At 29.0% G+C, this 6000-nt stretch overlaps 1 protein-coding gene across 1 annotated transcript in view; it reads left to right on the plus strand.

Moving 5' to 3' along the window:
• The window catches only part of LOC106468294 (protein CIP2A-like), an 88995-nt gene that overhangs the window by 23087 nt on the left and 59908 nt on the right, over nucleotides 1–6000 (plus strand). The window lies entirely within an intron of this gene.

The following is a 6000-nucleotide window of genomic DNA, read 5'->3' on the forward strand; positions in this document are numbered from 1 at the left end:
CTTTAGATATGTATTTAGGAGGTTGTATAAGTTACACAAATGCAATTTTGGAATTGTACGATGGAAAAAAAAATTTTTATTCTTCACACGAATGTCACCTTGCACTCTGACTTATTAAAGCCTGACTCAGACTGACTTCAACATTTCACACGCATATCTTTAGTGCAAAAATTTGAGTAACACATCTGAGATTTGTGTACAACAGACTTGTGCTATTGACTAAAAGCTTGCCACATTTCATGAAGATGCACTTCTTAAATTCAGAATTATAGACAAAATTATTTATCCAGTATGGAGTGGGTCCATTAGACCAACTCTGTGCACATTTAGTTAATGGTCTGTGTCATTGTTGACTTTGTGTGACAGCTTGGTAACTGGCACATCCCTTTGAGAAAAACAAGTCTGCATAGTCTTGGCAAAGTTATGCAATAACTCAGATTTTAAATGTTAAATTTTCTACTTTTTTTATTATAATTGAGGGTATTTACAGCAGCTGAATAATTATAAAATCAGTAGATTGTGTTATCATAACTAAAAATGCTATCCCACCAGCTATTTACTATAAATGATCTTAATAAACATCAACCATTACAACAGCTTTTATTCATAAATTAATGTACCAAAGTCAAGATACAGTTTTTTTTTTAAATAATGCAATAAAAGGTGATTAAAATAATAATATAAGCAAATACTTGTGTTTTATTTTTATTAGATAATTCTATATGCCAAAAATCCTTTTGTAAAAATGTACTCTATTCCACAACATCATATGTATGTTTTTCAACATTTGTGGCACTTGTTATTAGAGTTAGGCAATTATTAGTATTTGCTAATCAATTAATTGATATCCCCATTGATTAATTACATTCAATTAATTGATTAGTATAGTGTTACTTAAACCTTGGTACGCACGTGTAAAACGAAGTTGATGGTGGGTGCTTCCAGCCAGTTGCTTTCTTTCTAGTCAGCAGCTCAAAATTAGTGACACTGGTAGATAACCTTAGTAACTTTGCCATAACAAAGACAGTGCAAGCAAATTTGATAGCAATAGGATTCAAACCCAAGATCCTCGAAACGCCGAAACTGAACAAACTTGAAGAAAAAGAAAAAAGGCTAAAATTGGGTAGAACATAGTAGCCCATTATATAGCTTTGTGCTTAACAACAAACATAATAGTTGTTTTTCTATTTGGATAATTGTAATAAGGAAAAAATGTAATAAGTGGGAATCCTAGTTTTGATTAATATACTTAATCATAATTTCAATTAATCACTTAGTTTACTTGACAATAACACGGGCCAACAAGTCATTTTCATCAGATATAACTATAGGTGGGCTAGATAGCACTTGGGATGCTGATTCCAAATCTCTTTGGTTTTCTTCTAGCATGTCAAGTTTTAGTGATGAAACCGATCAAATATGAAAGGTTGTTGCCTTAATTATAATTTAAGTTGTTGTACATTTCTTTTTACATAAGTGTGTACTATATAAGTTTAACCAACTGTATGTTGTGTATAACGTTTATGGGAATTATACTGAAAAATGAATAAAGCTGTAACGTTAACTAGCCTAATGTGTGATTATTACCTAAATTGTACTGAAATTATCACCAGTCATATTTCGATAACTAGATTTGCTGGAAAAAAAAACAAAAACAGATTTTGAAATAAGCGTACGAAACTGGTGTTTACATCTTTGATGAGAGAAATCAGTTCAATTTTGTCAACCAGTGTAATTATTGTAATTCCTGTTCACAGGTAACTGATTAAATTGTCCAGCTCTACTCATTACAGATCAATCATCTGGTAGTTTTGCCTCATGACAACAATTATAGAATAGGAAGCAGTGAAAAAAATATTGTTCTTAATATTTCTCTCAATAATTTTTGTTTTCCTTTCATTTTGTGATTAATGTATTTAATTTATTTTTGGCATAAGATTATTTTGCTATTCTTTTTACAATTTTTCTGATGTACTGTGGTTTAGTGGTGCAGAAAATTTCTAAATGTTTTGCACTTGGTTAAAGTTTAAATGATTTATAACCCACCATATAAACATGAGTATCCAGCAGCAGGGTTGTAAATTTCTCTTGAAAGTTTATACTACAACATCTTGTATAGTTTTGTGCTTATTAGTTGATTTGATTTCACACTGTGGGATTACTTGATTACTTTAAAAATTAGAAGCTACTGTAATAGATGACTTGCACATCAGTGAGACTGTAAACGGGTATTAAAAATGGACTTGATTAAAAATAACACACATTTGGAGTGTGTAGATTAGTTTCTGATGCAGAAAAAATACTTTCAAATTGAATACATTGTAAAGGTTATGTTGTTGTTTTGTTTTTTCACTTTGTTATAATTGATTAATAATCGGTTATCTAAATAACCAAATGGTTGGTTGAGACCAAACCAACTTTCAATATAATCTGTGATTACATCCACTATTACTTTTCTGATGTCTTAATTTATTACACTCAGTGTTTTTAGTCAGTGTGCTATGCTGAGTTTTACTAATGTATAAATTACCTTGTAATAATTTTAGCCCTAATCTGTATAGTTGACTTGCTTTTGATCAGAAGTTTTTATTCATAACTAAAATTAGAAAATGTTTTCTATTATTTGAAAGAACTAATTATTTTTTTGTTAAAATCATTTTAGTGCATAATACAAGTTTTTATAATTATCATGTATATGTATGGTTCTAGGTAAGTGTATGGGGATAATTATAAAAACTTGTATTATGCCATACACATACCTAGAACTATACATATACATGATAATTATAAAAACTTGTATTATGGAAGTAAAGCAAACAATTATATCTTCTAGTTATGACCTTTGTACTCAGTTGCTGCTTGACATAGGTTGCCAAGCCTTTAAAAAATGTGCACATGGAGTATATGAAATAAAATATTTTTTTTAGGTTTTATATATATATTTTGAATACATTAATACCATTACTACATTAATACCATATAATTCTACTATAATTTATCAAGTTTAGCAACTAAGATGTATTTTAGTCTAAATAATATGAAATTTTGAGCAGACTAAAGACACCCTTCCTCATTGAAATATTGGTTCAAAAGAAAGAAATGGTGCCAAGCCCATTAAATTGGCTGAGAAAGCTGCTAGTGGGACATTCTGAGCTTCCAATTGGTTATTCATGCCATATATAGAAGTAAGTGTATATAAAGGAGCATTTCCAAAAATGGAAAGAGGTGAGTGGGGTGCCACTGTATTTGATTTATTACATGAACAATATCTTAGCAAATTGAAAACATAAGAGGCTCGTATTTTATATTCTAGCTTGTCAATATCAGTTGCTTGAGTTTTTAAATCATACGAGTCCACAGACTTAGTATTTTGACTTCACAAACATTTAATTTGAACCAGTGCTGCATTAAACATACCACGTGACACACAAAAATCGATGTTTATCTGTGTTTTTTAATATTTGGTTTTAAATTAAGAAATTGAATAATATATAGTACAAAAATCTGAATTATAATCTACAGTTTGATACCAAACTTACTGACATAAATTCATGAAATAGTAGTTCAATAAAATTTTGAATGCGAATCAACAAATGAGATGACATGGCCTTTCACCCGTGATCCATCTCGAAAGGTTTAAGAAGTATTTTCATAAATATGGCTTTATTTTATTTTTGTTTCATGTTCTGTAATGCATGAAATGAGTTTACTTTCATCTGGAATATTTATGGGGTTTTAAATAACTCTGAATAACCATTTTAAAATTGCACTGACATACTACAAAAAAAGCCTCTGAAATACGAGAAATAAAGAAAACAAAGAATTTATATTTTATAATTACTTTCTTAGAATGATTCATCTTTACATAACAAAAGATAAAAAAGGCATGACAAGTGTATATTTTCTTCAAACTTCACCTGCAATTACATCTGAAATTCCAAAATTTCATGTAGTTTATGTAAAATATACAAATGTTTTTATTCACAATATTTTGTGTTAACTATAAACACAGTAAAAATCTATATTTGTTGATTTGATGAATCTTGTTAGAAATAACCATATATATATATTTCTTTTATTTTTTTAACTTTACTTTATCTGTTTGAAAAGCAAAATTACATACAAAAACGAACAAACCTGACAAACAATTGACCTACTTAACCGAGATGAACTCAAATGTTAAATTCCCATCACCTGAGCACGTTATGCTCAGAAGCTGTCCTGTTGCTAAGCCTAGTTTTTGCCATGAACCAGTCCTCAGTAACTTATTCATTCATAAAAGTAAATTATTCAAATATACATAATAGTACTGAAGTATGAGGCAATAGTAAAAGGCTAGTTTGCACAGTAAAACAAGTTCTGAAGCCAGTAACTGTTTGTGAAACTTTTAAAGGACAATTGTTGTGAAATGTTTGATATGCCACCCTAATGTTGAAGATGTTACATGATACCAATGGCTAACAACTACATAAATTGTTTAGATGTTTATAACTCTTGATTCTTGGCCAACAGAGGTTTAAAATTTTGAAGTGGTTAACTTGGATACCATGTGACACACAACAGATATGACCCATTTCATGAAGAAAGGTCACATGTATTATACTGAAAGTGTCAGATTTGAAAAACGTATTACCTTCTACAGAACTACAGAAGTTCAAATACCCATCATTTGCTTTGAAGTGTAAATTTTTTTTCTACTATTGCAAAACCTAAAGCTTAGGTATCATAATAAAGTTTAGAAAACATTTTACAAGTGTATTTCACAGATATGCATAAAGTTGAAAAAAAAAGGGTGATGTTTTAAGTGTTTCTCGAAGCTTATCTCGTATAAGAAGCTGAATGATCTTTATAAATCTGACACTGGATCTAAACTTCTTAGATGATAGAAGAAAAATGAATCCCTCTCACACACACAAATATCAATTTAAGGTACAATTCATTTTATGTTATCAACATTAATAAGGTAGAACATTCACTCTGGATGTGTCCAAGATCTAACACTTTAGTAGGACAGACCTAATCAAAGATATTCAATAACCTCATAATACTTACATCTGTTTGAACAGGAATTCTAGTAAACTCTCTAAACAGCTTTCAAAATACTCTATCTTTATTCCATATGTCACTACTTCTAACAATTGAAGACACTGCAAAAAAAAAACAGAGTAAATACATGAAAAACAAATACAAAAAACAGTAGTAAAAAAATGCCATGACTTTTCTACATAAAGTGCCATGAAGAAATCTGAACCTGTAACAATCCTGGATTTTTCAGATGTTGATAAAAATTAACTTTTGAGCTTGTGCATTTTGGTATAAAAACTATTCTTTTGGATATTTACAAATTAATCTAAAACAAAGTTTTTTTGTTACAATTTTTATTTACTATCTTAATTTTTATGCCATATACTTACCTATAACCATACATATACATGATAATTATAAAAACTTGTATTATGCCATACACTTACCTAGAACTATACATATACATTTCAGTTACTGTTCTCTGTTTTAAGAAAAATAAGTTTAAGAACTTATTTCAAAATAGCAATAATCTATATATATATATACATAGTGTAAAATAATTGAAATTTGACTGTATATTACAAAATACTAATCGACTAAAACACAGCCAAGACAAGTTACATTGTACAGACCAAAGGTCAGTTTTATGTTATTTGATATGGTAAAATAAATGCACGTGAGCCGCGTAACTGTAACTTCTGTACTGTTAGCCAGGCACAGCTGAAAGGTCAATATAATAAAAATAATAAATATATATAAATGTATAATGTTATGAGATTTAAGCTATTTAGTCTAAATATTTATGTTTTCATGTTATATTATGTGTTCATTCTAGAATGAAAGAGGCATAATTTATATTTATTTCCTAACTTTTTATGGTGGTTGCGAGATTGTTCAAATCTACCGAACCCGTACAGAGATTAATTACTGAAAATAACAGATAAATATAAAGTTTTTTCTTAAGGAACATTTTTG

This window comes from Limulus polyphemus, unplaced genomic scaffold (genome assembly GCF_000517525.1).
Source record: "Limulus polyphemus unplaced genomic scaffold, Limulus_polyphemus-2.1.2 Scaffold2951, whole genome shotgun sequence".
NCBI classification, from domain to species: domain Eukaryota; kingdom Metazoa; phylum Arthropoda; class Merostomata; order Xiphosura; family Limulidae; genus Limulus; species Limulus polyphemus.